Source organism: Bactrocera oleae, chromosome 3 (genome assembly GCF_042242935.1).
Source record: "Bactrocera oleae isolate idBacOlea1 chromosome 3, idBacOlea1, whole genome shotgun sequence".
In the NCBI taxonomy this organism is placed as follows: domain Eukaryota; kingdom Metazoa; phylum Arthropoda; class Insecta; order Diptera; family Tephritidae; genus Bactrocera; species Bactrocera oleae.
In genome coordinates, this window is record NC_091537.1 from 36,008,544 (window position 1) to 36,023,410 (window position 14,867).

Consider the following 14,867-nt stretch of genomic DNA (forward strand, 5'->3'; position numbering starts at 1 on the left):
TGTAAGGAACATGAAGTCTCCACAAAATTAGCCGAAGATTTTACCGGCAATATTAAATGAGGATCCGATATGGCATACAATATCCTTATCTCTTTCGCTAGATGCATAAAGAAAGAATATATTATACTAGGCGCCCTCCGCTGCGCTCCGGGGCGCTCGCTTCGCTCGCTTCGCTCGCTCGCCTACGTCCGCCCCCCGCCGAGCGCGAGCTAGCTCGCTCTTATGTTAGTTGATTCTCGACAGCAGCAGAAAACTTTTATATATAATATAATAGAAAGATATGGTAAGTATGTAATGTACTAAGAAAAACATAATAATAGGGGAGAGAAACAAAATAAAACCTAGGTATGTATAAAAAACAGCACGTTAATAAAAATTAAGGTAATAAAATAATAATAAATAATAAAAATATTATATAATGATACATACATACAGATAACATAAAATCATAAGTAACATATTATAGGTTTTCAATATGACCTTTTCACTTTTTACAGTACTAATTGAATTGACGGGGGCCGATGTCATAGACTATACCCGACAAGACGAAGTACTTCTTGAAAATGGAGGCGTTTCTTTTTACGAGGAAAATGGAGATATATTTCACATTACTAATTTGTCATATTTTGAAAATATAATATCAGAAGAAAAAGGAAGTTTATATAACTGTATCAGTTATGGGACATTTTATATTTCATTTTATATCACCTTCACCATATGCCACAGTCAACATTCGAAATGTGATCGCGCATTTAATTCGTTTTTCACAATAATAGACAAAAATCGAAAACGAACCAAAACGCGTCCAAGCAAAACAGCTGTCAAAAATTATCTAAACATTCAAAATTGACGACCTTATCAGAATAAGTAAAGGATATTAATACCAACATAACGCAACAAAATTCAAAATTTGCGATACTTTTTGAACAAACTTCGTATGATGTAAGAGCCACAGCTCAATTAGATGGTAAGCTTATTACTGACCAGAACATAACATATTATACAATAATAATAAATTTTTTACATACAAAATTGTAAAACTGAAACCACGGGAACATATTGTAAACTAAATAAACAAAGTTTGTCAGAAATATTAAATAAATTAGTAAGCAAAGGCTAAGTTCGGATGTAACCGAACATTTTATATTCTCGCAAAGTCAAATGGTATACTCGTTTTAGATTTTTTGGTGGATCTTGCCGCCTTGTTGTATGTTGACCGATATTTTCGGTAAAAAGTCACCTATAGGCACTGGGATCCACATATTCAGTACCTAGGGACTTGAACAGTTTTGATTCAATTAAGATAATTTTCAGTCACAAGGTGGCATACTTTAAACGCATTATTCACGCAAAGTTTTACCCCGATATAATCATTGTTACCTGATTTGCATAGTGGAAAGTGAAAGAATCAGATGGAATTGAAAATGGTGTTACATGGAAAATAGGCGTGGTTGTAGTCCGATTTCGCCCATTTTCACACTATGACATATAAACATGAAAAGAACGTTATGCACCGAATTTGGTTGAAATCGGTTAAGCAGATCTCAAGATATGGGTTTTCACCTAAAAGTGGGCTGTGCCACGCCCACTGTCTAATTTTGAACGCGGTTCCTATAAAGTCATCTCATACCATCCTAGAGATAAAATTTAATGTCTCTGACTTGTTTAGTGCTTGGTTTATCGCGCTTTTAGTATTTTTTAACAGTACCGTTGTATGGGGAGTGGGCGGAGTTGTCACCCGATTTCACCAATTTTCACACCGTCGATAGAGATGCTAAAAACATTTGTTCTCGGTGAATTTTGTTATTATAGCTTCAGTGGTTAAACTTATTAGGGGGCGGGACCACGCCCACTTAAAACAAATTTTAACTGCAGATGCCCCTCCTAATGTGATCCTGTGTACCAAATAACAGTCTTGTATCTTGTTGTGGAGCTTAGTTATGGCAATTTATTTGTTTTTGGTTAATGGTGTTTTGTGGGCGTGGAAGTGGTCCGATTACGCCCATCTGCAATACCAACTGTCTTACGGTACCAAGAAACATGTGTACCAAGTTTCATAAAGATATCTCACTTTTTACTCAAGGTACAGCTTGCACGGACGGACGGACGGATAGACAGTCACCCGGATTTTAACTCTTCTCTTCATTATGATTATTTATACATATATTATATAACTCTATATCTAACTCGATTAGTTTTAGGTGATACAAACAACCGTTAGGTAAACAAAACTATTATACTCTGTAGCAACAAGTTGCGAGAGTATAAAAACAAGGAAAGTGCAAAAAATTAGAAGAAACGAATTTCTAAAAAGAAAAAATAAAACAAGGCACAATTGTATTTTATTTTATTAATATATACAAGTATGTATGTAACATCTTTCGAACATAAGAAGTCTCATACGTGTATGTACATCGCTCAGGAGATGGCTCTAATAACGTCACAGATTTGCTGAAAAATTATAACGATTACAACTGCGTAATCGTAAGCATACAGTAATCACGTCAAATAAGCAATTTATATCTCACGTGTGCTAAAAGAATATAACTAAAGTGTATTAATAATTTGTGAGTTTTTGATATGTAATATGTTGAACGCAGCGTGTTTGTTGCCTCGGAAAAAACAAATTATGCAGCTTGTCTGCTTAAATGGCGCTTATATATTCTCACCTCTATTCTATTAGCGATTAGTTATCTATGCTTAGATATATACAAGTACATATATTATAGAGATGAGAATATCAGAATAATTTCGATGAGCCTTGTTGCTGTGTGGTCACAACAAGGAAGGCCATTTATTACGGCCTCGCTCCGATCGATTCTATGTTATTTAATTTGATGTACTTGCATGTCTACAGTTGTTCACTTTTCAAAAAATGATCCTATCTGCCTGGCAGCTATTTTATGTCTTTCTTCTGTAGATAAATTTAATGATGACTCTTGGGTGTCAGCCCATTTTTTAAAACTAGTAAAATTAATTAGAAATTGCGTGAGCCACTGAGTTAAATGTGGTTTTTATCATTTATTATAGCTCATTTAATACGTTTGCTTCGCTCAACATCAAGAAAGCAATAAAATATCCCCTCAGTTACTGATTCTCTAATATTTATGGTACATCTTTTTCTAATTAATCTGTATGTATGACCAAAAGCGAAAAGTTAAAATGCCAGTTTTCAATGAAAGGGGAAAATCAGAATGCTCAGAATTTTAATTTATAATCAGTCTGTCCTCATAATCGTATGTTTGTTTCCAACTAGCTCAGCTCAATAACACACTATTATTCCCAGATTTACATTCTACATCAATATAACTATGTATGTATAAGTATGAAAATATAAAATGGATGAATTCAAAATTGCAACAACATTCTTGTCGCAGTTTTTCAGTAATCGTGGAAGTCTTGCTGTTTTAAATAATTTTGCATAGCATTTCTAATTTACTGTGAAGGCTTCACGCGATGGGAGCCTAATTGAGATAATTAGTATGTGCATGGGGGAATAACAGTACACAATTTTTTGAAAGGCATATCTACTTCCACGTTGCCCATGGTCCAATTTCAAAGAGTCTGTCTTTATGTCAGTCTGTTCATGCAAGCGATATCTTCAGTAAATTCATCTTATATCTTTAGTATTGAGATATCTCAATGTATCGTACATGTATTTCTTGGCATGTTGAAAAAGTTGGTTTTGCAGATGGGCTGAGTCGGATCACTACCACACCCAAAAAATGTTATTAAAAAAAATTATAAAGTGTTCGGACTAAGTCGCAAAAAAAAAGAACAAATCTTATCATCATGTGATTTAGCGCTAAAAAACATTATGTAACGTAAACAACCTTATTATTTCCTTTAACCCTGATCATATTTCTTTTTCGACGTACTTAACAAGGAATTTTTTCATATTTTGTATTAAGCAAGTAAATCTACAACTTTAAAAAAGTAGAATCCTTTTATAAAATTTTTATCTTAAAACCAGTCTTTTAAAAGTTATACGCAGTTAAATTTATACATCAAATGTACAGAGAATTCATATTGTACCAGCAACTTAAGAAGTCTGTATTGCTCATTGAACATGGTACTGTATTGTATTAGAATATCCTGGTTTCAAAGATGTAGGTTAAGATTGTAAATGATAAAAAATGTAATTCAAACGATCAAAAAATCCTATATAGGTTAGGAGGACGATCCTAAAAAAAATCTCACTTGGACAGCTTAGAACGCCGGTCATAGGAAAAGTAATATGATTTACGAGACGTAGGGATTCCGTAGGCGCGGTTTCAATTGAAAATAAAGAGCTTGTTTACGATGTATCAATGTGGAAATAACGGACACCCAAATTTGCATGTACCTTTATAAAGCACTAATGATGTTACCATACCACAATTCGCACCAAACGATCAATTTTTGGGGATGCAATTGCGTTTCCGGAACCACAAGAGGATTTGACTCACCCCAATATCGACAATTTTGTTTAGTCGGAAATGGGACTTATCTGAGAAGATGATTTGTATGTCAATATGTGTGTTATTTTAATCAAATTCAAAGAGAGTGGTTTTCGGAAAATATTATATCGTAATGCCATACATGAATAAATTTAGGTCACTTCCCTTAGCCCCCATATACCGAGTATAGAAATTTCAAACTTCCGATTGGCTTTATACCCAATCGGCCAATATGTAAAATATCTATTCGAAATTAGGTGCACTTATAATAATTATAAATATGTGTAAAATCTGTCCACAAATTACCCCAGCGCCTATATACTTTGTAAAATGATTTTCGTTTTACTTCCAGACATGCTTGCAGGATATGTAAAGTATTTTAATCCTTTATAAGTTCAAATGTGTGTACTTCTGTATCCGAAATTCTTCTCTCTAGTGAGTAAATGGTATACCAGTAATATTTATATTAAACAAGTTTTAAAAAATCCACAATATACCTGATAAATTCTATTGAAAAGTGCATTCCCTAGATGCTACTGGAATAGAGTTATTACTAAAATATCCTCTAGTTTAAATCATATACAAAAAAACATTATTACTGGAACTATGAAGTTCCAATTTTTTGCCTGCACACACTAAAAACTATCAACATGTAACTACAGAACTACAAAATCACATTTCACTTTCTACATCTCCTTTGCTGTCATTTGCTGAAAATACAAATTTTCCCTTAATGCTGCATTTCTCCATTTCTACAATTTGATTGTGAAATTTTGCTGAACACGCATTTCAGATTTGCTTCACTTTAATTTTTAAAATGCTTGGGAAATATTAAGCTTTGACTTCGTATCGATTTTCAATAAAGAAAAGTTGGGTAAATCTGTTACAGTATTAGTTGAGATATTTCCTAGATAAATTAAACCATTTAAAATGTATATCGAGATTTGATATCATTCAGACCTATTAATAATGTGGAAAGTTAAATTAAATTCGCAAATATCAGCTTGAAATCTTGCCAATGAATTAAAAGAAGAATGTGGCTTTCCTAAAAGAAACTGCTTATGGGTTCATCGATACACCCACATTTGTATATGCAAACACACACTCAAACGTTTGCTTACATCAGTTTTTGCACTGCTAGAATGCTAGAAACTTTGTTCTACACACTGACGAAATTTGTTCAGTTGTGACTATCAAATTACCGGTCAAATGATTTTCCCTATTCTTAAAGGGTTGCATGTGTTACACCACTACTTGTCGATAGTGCCAAGCCAAACTATGGCATACATAAGTACTCCTTCAGATTTGAAAACAAAGAACCGTTACTTTTGTCGTTAAAAGTAGAAAAATGTTTTACTTTTGTTGCGAATATGAGTAGTCAGCCGGAAGAACATTGAGATGACATCGTATTTACCGACGAGACAAACAAAAATGCTACAACAGAGGACCACCCGGGTTATGATGAAAGGCATTAACTGCACAAGAAAAACTCTCGGTTGTGATTTGAGGCTGCATCTCTAGCTGAGAAGTTGGAGGTCTGGCATTTAGAAATAATACGGTACAGTACCTTCAAATTTAAAAACCCGACGTGAACACAAAAACAGTACTAGGACAATGATCTCAAACATAAGAAGATTAATGTGTGGACAGAAACCTAAACCTATCCCGAACGGACCATATTCCGGAATTTTGAAATAAATTATATTGGGCTTTTGTGTTTTTCTTTAACTCGCAAATTTTACAAATTCAACTTCGCGTTGGGCTTACGCTAAACGAGAGACCCATCAGAACCAAAGAGGTTAAACTTGTTTTGATAGGCAAAAATAACGTCTTTCCAATATGTTTCGTTTTTATTAACATGACTTTCAAAAAACTTCACTCTGATTTATCGATTACGGTTTGTTTCGAGCTGTCCGACCATGAAAATTAGTTTAACGTAGAATTTTTATTATTGTTTCAAGATTACAAGTACTGTTTCAATCTCTGTTGTCAATACCGGTACACTAATTGTTGATTTTTATTATACTCTCCCAACAAATTGCCACATAGCGTAATAGCTTAGTTCACATAACGTTACATATGTAAATGATCAGAATGATTCGTCCGTGCCGGCTGTAAATTGAGAAAAAAGTATTATATGATATCTCGATGCACCTTGGTACACATGCCCTTGGCACCATAAAAAGTCCGGTATTGTAGATAGGCGAAATTGGACAACATGTCCTTCGACAGTGTGAAAATAAGAGAAATCGGATGATAACCCTCCACTTGAACATTTTTTGAAAGTGCGATAACTAACTAACTAATCATATTAGAGATAGTAAATACAAAACGCAACAAATAAGCTGCGTAGGAGCCAATACCAAAGTTGGGCAAGATCAAAATAATAAAATTACTTTGACATTAGTATTTTGCGAAAATTGGCGACATGATATTTTACTTCAAATATATTTATGTTTCTGAGATATATTACTGAAACTCAGACTATATGTGGGTTGTGTTAATAAAACTCATATAGCGGCTAGTAACAGTGTATCCTTGAGCCTAAAATTAAGCAAATCGGGTGAATACTTCCCCCATATACCTAATACAAAGATTTTCAAACATCGGGATATTATTTGCCTTATCTGTTGATAAGGATGTGAGGTATCTCATTAAAAGTTTGCGAGAATGTTTTTCTGGTTCCAAAAATTGGAAAATCGGGTCAATAATAAACCTATCTCTCATATATATATGTACATATTATAAGAATTTCAGGCTTGCGGTTGGCTATATACCATAAACCATATGTACAGTGCCGGAAAAAAATTAACATACACCACCGGTTTTCATGAGAAACGGTTTACCACCACCTAAAGAAACGGTTAACAGTCAACTGGAAATCATTATCTTTTGACTTAAGTGAAGTATACCCTTCTACGATATTTAATGAATATACATCACACACTGAGCGATCACATTCAAGATAAAGTCTGATGGAATGACGAAAATTATTAGATGTATTATTTCCGATTTCAAACATTTTCGGCACTAAAGTACTTACATTTATCCCATGTTATACATTAACATAATTTTGTTCAAATACATATCTTGACATAGCTGACTCGGCTCCGTTTGGCTCGCAACAATATCTGCTACAATAAATAAAGCATTGTAAAACCACTAAACGCAAGTTGGCTTGCGTTGGAATATCAGCTAATGTTGTTGAAATTAGTTGAGCAGGTTGTTATATATAGCTCAGTGTCCAATTTTGACACCGGCTTCAATGAGACATCATGTAGGATATGAAGTTTAATACTTCTGACGTAGTTTTTTGCTCTTTTAGTAGTTTTCAACCTAACTCTTATACGGGGAGAGGGCGGAGTTATCATTCGATTTCTTTATTTTTCACAGTGTAGGAGATGTCAGTCGTTCCGAAGTTTGCCTATTATAGATGATATACCAGTTCGTATACATACACAATGTTCATGTACAAGTACATATGCACATTTGCTATTCAATTATAGAAGACAGTACATGAATTTGTTATAATTTGACCAACTTTTACAGATTATGCTAATTGAATCTGATTTTAAAATACCTCACTAATATACGAATTTACTTCCAATGGTATGAATGATGTGCTTTTACAAATAAGTCAATACGCCTGAAGGCTCGTAACGGAATCATACATATGAAATACAGAATTGTGCATAAATGCATGAAAAACAAACAACCACAAACATCCTCATAGTTAGTCTTAGAAATGTTATTAAAAACTGTAAAAATGCGGCAAACTCTGTTATCTGCAAAATAAACTTTACTGCAGATGCTTATTCAATTGATTTTTCACTACTAGTTAAAATACAGGCATCGGTACATTGGTTCATGGATCTAATTTAAGTACATGATTTGAGGTACTGTTTTACTAACTGTTATTTATAAAATTATTTATTAATATTATTATAATAAACTATGCAATACATTAAAAATATTATTAATAATAAACGCAGTAATGTTATTGCCGGTATAAGAATTCAACGGATTGTCCTTGAGGTTTAATTTTGAAAAAGATTGAAACATTTTACTCAAAATACTATTACAATAATTTTTTTGTTTTTTTAATTTTGAACACATGCTTATATTTAGAAAAATATTTTTTATTCATGATTTTTTTTTTTTTTATAAAATAATTGAGATATAAATTATTATATCGACACGTATTTTATATAGATTATATATATAAATGGTGTTTTTTTTAGAGGTATAGAACTTTAAATTGCAATAAAACAACGACGGATTATTTGATTGACATGAATTTTATTTATCCGAAAGATAATCTTGTGGCATTATATTTTAAATATGATTTCTGGCGTATGACCGCCACGGTTGGCTCGGATGTAGTCCAATCTAGACGTCCAATTTTCGACGACTTTTTCCAACATATGTGGCCGTATATCGGCATAACACGGCGAATGTTGTCTTCCAAATGGTTAAGCGTTTGTGGCTTAAGCGCATAGATCAATGACTTTACATAACACCACAGAAAGTAGTCTAGCGGTGTTAAATCACAAGATCTTGGAGGCCAATTCATAGGTCCAAAACGTGAAATTAGGCGGTCACCAAACGTGTCTTTCAATAAATCGATTGTGGCACGAGCTGTGTGCCATGTTACGCCGTCTTTTTGGAACCACAGCTCCAGCACAGGTTATTCAATTCAGGAAGGAAAAAGTTAGCAATCATGCCTCTATACTGATCACTATTGACTGTAACGTTCTGGCCATCAGAAGAAGAATAATTTTGAAGAAGTACGGACCAATGATTCCACTAGCCTATAAAGCGCACCAAACAGTCAGTTTTTCTGGATATAACGGTGTTTCGACATACACTTGAGGATTAGCTTCACTCCAAATGTGGGATTTTTGTTGTTGACGTCGCCATTCAACCAGAAGTGCGCTTCATCGCTACAAAAAACCAAAAGAACGTAGGGCGCGATACGTATTCCGCACAGAACAATTATTTTCGAAATAAAATTGCACTATTTGCAAGCGTTGTTCAGGTGTGAGTCTATTCATGATGAATTACCAAACCAAACTGAGAATAAATCACTTGACAGCTGTTAAGTCGGTCGCCATCTTGAACAGTAATGCCAATTTCAAGTTTTTTATCTCGACAAAAAAAAAATCCGTTATATAATATTAGTATACATAGATAGCACTATAACGACTCTGATGTTAGAGGCTGTTGTCTTGCTAATTTTGGGATGCTAAAACCAATTACAGCTTTTATCTGATAAATACCCTGAGAAGGGAAGGTCCTTCGCATTATAGATTTCTATTTTTTTCTTATTATCAGATAGAATAGTTCATCTCTCGCTTCCAACTATTTGAAAAAATATTTTGTATTGTAGAGTTGGCAGGAAATGGAATGTTCTTTAAAAAAGGTCATACACTTTTTTATTTGACAGGGTACCATCAAGAAATTTGGTATAGATTATTTCCTCAGGCATTGCTACTATCTCCAAAGATACTGTTTAAATTGGACCACTATATCATATACCTGCAATTTGAACAGACCGATCCAGAAAAAGATGTTTTTATATACTTTTTTGCTATGAAAAATGCACCTGTAAAGGGTATTATAAGTTTGAAGAAGTCGAAGTTAGCGTTGTTTCTTATTTTTTACCTCTCTTTGCAGTTTTAAAATGTTAATTAGCTGAAAATGATTATAAACGAACTTATATACGGTAGCAGATTATCTTCTTCGAGCAGTAGAACAAGATAACATTGATTTTAGCTTCAAAGTATCGTTATAATTTGACTTCGGAATAAAGGGTATTTTAGTATTCAAGCCATAGGATGTATGGGAAGACTGCTTTTGGTGGACTGCTTTTTATGCAACCTCAGAAGGAGGGGAATTGCGGAATACAACAGCCATTGCTACATAGGTAGCTGACGGTAGGTATAAAACGCAGGCGGTAGAGACTCCCGAATCTAAACCTCAATATGGGATTTGGGATGGTTGAGGAGCATCGAAAAGCTGAAGCTGAACGTCAAGTACGCGGACGACAGGCCGACTACGTCTAAAGCAGCGGCGGCAGCAAGTGAGATTGCGATACGACTCGCAGGAGCGTAGAAAAATAGTGGAGATAAGCAATTGGAAGCCCTCTTCTCAAGGAAGGACTCAGAGCCAAACGCACCCATGATCGTAATTTGATACAGCAGGTTGGTTTGGCGGTTACTGACATGGGTGAAGGAAGCTGTGAGAACACTTCTGAACCTGTGGAAAAACGCAGAACTGGATGTGGTGACTGCAGTAATATTCCATCGTTGCCTAAGGAGAAGGTCGTCATATCTCGCGTGGTACACCCGGAACATGCGCTGCGGTTACTACAACGTCTCTATCCGGACATGCGAACTAGCTACTGGAGGATATTGGGCGTGGGCAAACCTTTAAATGAATATGGAAGCCAAAGCAATGTCCGCCAGATTATTAGTCTGAAGCAAACGACATTTTCTACGCAAAGTTCATTAAGATGGTTTGTAGGAAGCGTGTTCCTTCGCCTAAAAAACCGCCACTCCGCCGACGGCAACAAAAACACGCTGGAGAAAGGATAAGTGGAGAAGGATCTCGGCTTAAAAGAGATCATGGCGACTTAACTTGTCCTGCAGGAGTTGGAGAAGGGGCCTACTCAGTATTCTGAGGGTTTAAAACAGGGAGCTTAAGGTAAACAAGGTGAACCTCCACAAAGAAGAACCACCTCCGCCGAGCTTCTGCTCAACCTAGAAAAAGGCGGCTACAATCGGGCATGGATAGCATCGGGTAAACGTTGCGAATAACAAGGTGACAACGGCGATATTGGTGGACAAAAATCTATATTCCAATAGGCTGGCGGCTACATTCAAGATTAGGAGGTAGGCGTTGGTGGTGTGCGCTGATGCCAGGCGATTTGGGACAGCTTCAACATCAATCAGAGAGGTGAGTCTCTACTTAACTTTATGTAACAAAGCTAATCTAGCGATAGCTAATCGTGATGAGGACCCACCTCCAGAAACGTCCTAGACATAACGCACCTGACCAGTAGAGATGCAATGGTAGAGAAGTAGAGGGTACTAAGCATACCGTCATTCTCTGGCCGTAGTTACGTCTACTAAGCTACTAAATACCTTGGGGTAGTCTTGGACAGCAAATTGCTGTGGAAGCACAATGTGGATGAAAGCGTAAAAAGGCCAGTAATACATTATATGCGTGTAGGAAAATGCTCGGCGCAACCTAGGGGCTTTCTCCCTCTCTTATGCACTGGTGCAACACAGCGATTCTGAGACCAATTCTGCTACGGTGCAGTAGTGCAGAAATCTGCCTACCGAAAGCCAATCGAAAGGATTCAGAGGCTCACTGCGCTGTGCATAACGGGAGTTCTGAGAACCAGTATATATATATATACATATAGTAGTAAATAGTATATCCGGAAAGCTGGCTAACATATACGTTATATACTACATTCCATTATTTGGTTAGGTATGTATATACCGACTTAATCCATTTTCTGTACCAACTTAGCAGCCATATCTCTTTGCTATTATAATAATAGTCTTCGGTTTCGCTGTGAAAATGGGCAATAAATATGGCGCTTCTTTTAGTCAATTAACTTTTCAAGTAGATTCAAATATAATAATAAAACTAAATAGAACAACGATTTGGGATTCGTAATTAATTAAAATAAACTAAAAAGATATTCGGAGTTATTAAGAATGATTGGACTTAACTGCAAACACGTAAAGTGGCGATTAAGTGATGTTGTAATGTAAATTTAAAAGACGGTCTTGTTTTATTTCTGCGGCTAGAGTAGGCCATCAGTTCTGTGCAAGACCAGCTCCCGACTGACATCGTACGGGTTTAGGTGTTACAAACAACAGCTAAGTGAAAATAACTATTGTACTATCGGCGACATATTGTGAAAGTATATTTATGTATCCTCGCTGTCTTAATTTTTACTAGGTTACGTCCCATGATGCGTCCGAAAATCCATAAATTCTTTGAAAAAGTTTGTTATTTTTATAAGAAGTAAACAAAAAAAAATTTAAAACTTACCGTCTATGTTAGTAAAGGTGTATGTTAGGAGTGCTTACTTATATTCTTCATGTTTTTGAAGATGTGCGATATGATTGAATATCCTCACATTATTTTAAGAGACATATAATATTCATTTCGCTTACGATTATATATTATATAATATAGGTCAAAACAAATAACTAATTACACACACCTTCAATGTATTATAATTTTAAACACAGCGAATAATCATTCTTTGTATTGATGTAAACTACATAAATTTTTTAAAACTTTCTGATGTGAAACATTGCAGGTTAACTATTTGGTATTAACGATAAATAAATAAAGACTGTATCCGCAAAATTATTGTATATTATAATTATGAACGACGACAAGTCTATGAGCCTTTTAGAATTCATGAACTAAATGATAACGGATTTTAGTCAAATTCGTTACTTGATATGTCTCGATTTCGTATCGACACGCGACTGCTTCGTTAAAAAGAAAACTTGAAACTAATCATGCGCGTTTTCCAAAATCACAATCACAGCTCAACGCATGAAGATAACTTTAAAGCACAAATTAACATATATTTATCTGTGGAGAACTTGCGGAATGTGAATTCATTTGCGCACAATCTCTGCGAATCACGAATTGCGAGCAATACCTACATCTCTTTAGTGGCATCAGCTATCTATTTTGCATTTCTAACTTTCTACAGTGGTGGCTAATGCAAAAATCTCACTTTGAAAGAATAAATAAAACGTACTCATACTAAACACTCTGTTAGACAATGTAAGCTCAGCATATATGTATGTATATACATACAATCAACGTAAGTGCATCGAGCTCTATACACAACTGTTATTTTATTTTAGTACACTCAGTTTGTATCAAAAAGTGTTCGACGAGGGTGGAATGGTGCATACTTTGTCGCCCACATAACACATATTTACTATGTGAATTGCACATATACATACATGTAAGCACATAATTATAAATTAATACATTATTGTTTGATAACGGAACTCGCACTTAACTCTCCATACTTTATTAAATTTATCGTTTTTCGGTCAATATAATACATAATTCTGTTTGTGACACTGAAAACGAATTTTATATTTTAAATTTCAATAATTCATCGACATCAACATTTTTTTGTTTTAGTATACTAGAATCGACATGTCCGGATTAAAAAGCGCGTTCAACAACAGTCTATATTTTCATTTCACATAGTCTAGGCTCACTGATAAGGTGGACGGTGACAAATGATGTGGATGTGCAATTAGTAAACAAATCCTATGATGACCTGTGTGGTGATCCCACTCATCCCAGTAACTATCAAATCAGTAATTAGTTAACTCAATTTAAAAGTGACAACAATTCGTTTCACATTCGTATGGTATTTATTCGTTCCACGTTTCATACGGAGCGTCCCAGTGTGTAGTAATTTTGTATAAGTGTCATAAATATATTTAACGAAAGCCAGGGATGCTATGAAAGCTGTTGATAATTTTAACGTGAAGGTGAAAAAGCATTTTGAAAAGTGCATAAATCGTTATAAACATCCCTGGAAAGTTATTAACATTTCAAAATAGAATAGATAAACTTAAAAGTCTGCTTGATATTTCTTTGCCTACAGAATTTGAAGTAGTTTTACTCAGACCTCTTGCCTTTTAATCAGTGATCTCAGATATCTATATTTAAATACTGTTCCATAATTAAATTGACCGAAAATTCTTGTTTTACATTGACTTTTATATTATCACCGAGTTTTACTCTAGACAGTCGTTATTGGATGTCATTTACATGTTTTAATGATTTAAAAACGTCTGGAAGTCTAGTTTTACATCTGGCCTCTTATAGTATTAGGTCAAGTAAAAAGTTCGTTCGGTTTTTATCTAAGAGATGGCGTTATTGTCCATAGTACTAGTGTTACGTGTCGCATCATGTCATAATATACGGCGCTGAAAACGTGTTTATTCGCGCTAAAAGCTTGTCTTTGACAGGTTTTGATTGATTTACTCAGTTCGTTGTGAGCGCTCGGCAAAGATGGACACCAACAAAGAGAAAATTCGCTATATTTTCCAATTTTTTTTCGATCAAAGCGAAAAAGCAGCCAAAGCGGCTGAAAACATTAATTTAGTTTATGGGCCCGATACTGTAAACGAACGTGTAGCACAAAAGTGATTTGTTAGGTTCCGTTCCGGTAATTTCGATGTCAAAGATGCACCACGCGTCGGGAGGCCTGTCGTCGAAAATTGCGATCAAATCATCGAAATAGTGGAAACAGACCGTCACGTGAGCACTTATTTAATTGCTGAGGAACTAAAGATAAGCCAGAAAACCGTTTGGAACCATTTGCATAACCTTGGATTCAAAAAGAAGCTCGATGTT

The 14,867-nt window shown here is 34.9% G+C and overlaps 1 protein-coding gene across 5 annotated transcripts in view; it reads right to left on the reverse strand.

The window, feature by feature from the left end:
• Window positions 1-13,762, reverse strand: part of fusl (fuseless) — a 223,379-nt gene extending 209,617 nt beyond the window's left edge. For 3 of the 5 annotated variants that reach the window (XM_036370699.2, XM_070106465.1, XM_036370700.2), the window contains exon 1: window positions 12,510-13,762. The gene's annotated coding sequence lies outside the window, so the exon portion shown is untranslated. The remainder of the gene's footprint in view (window positions 1-12,509) is intronic. The other 2 variants (XM_036370705.2, XM_036370701.2) reach the window with 1 other exon arrangement.
• Window positions 13,763-14,867: the final 1,105 nt, after the last annotated feature.